We start from the raw sequence: 794 nt of genomic DNA, 5'->3' as shown, positions 1-794 counted from the left end.
CGACTACATTAATTTAACAGTTGTAGTTACTAGCTACTTATTATTCAGCAGCCCTCACTGGGTCAGATGCTTGGTACACAGACACAAAAGTTGAAATACTACAATGTAGAATACCCTGTTACAAGAAGTCTTGCATTCAGAAATTAAATAAAAGTACAGAAGTATTATCAGTTAAAGTATAACAGATAATAGCAGTCATTATGCAGAATGATCCCACTGCAGGGCAGCTTAAGAAAATCTGGGAAAATGAGGATCTTCTGCTCATTTTATCATTCACATTGGGCATTGGGCCTGTTTTTTAAAGTAGTTTAAAGCAAATTATCAAATTCTATGTACTATTCTCCATATTGACATACTGTCATCAAGGTAATATAGAGGGTGTGACTGGCAAACTAACCTATTCTTCTGTAGGCCTATAACTTTTTTTTAATCTCATTATCATGATTGTTTCTTATATTCTTGTATTTTACTATTTTTTCTTGTACTTATCTGATTTTATTGATCTTAAAGGCATCAATCACTGTATTTTATTGTTTATTTTTGTGTAAAGTGTGTCAGAAATGCAGCAAAGCACAATAATAAATCTTGATCCATTCACTACATTCATATTTATTCCATTATTTAATCATTTATGTCCCTAGAAGACTGCAACAACAGCAGCTTTAGCGGTCTGTGATTCTATGACCAGTCCGGTAGGTGGCGGTAACGACCCTTAAACTATCTGACACACGCGAAACAATAAAATCAAGCGAAGAAGAAAAAGGAGCCATCTGATTGGTTATTGCTAGGGGACA

The sequence above is a fragment of the Pagrus pagrus genome (genome assembly GCF_965226575.1).
Source record: "Pagrus pagrus genome assembly, chromosome: 14".
Lineage (NCBI taxonomy): Eukaryota > Metazoa > Chordata > Actinopteri > Spariformes > Sparidae > Pagrus > Pagrus pagrus.
This window is presented reverse-complemented; position numbering follows the sequence as displayed.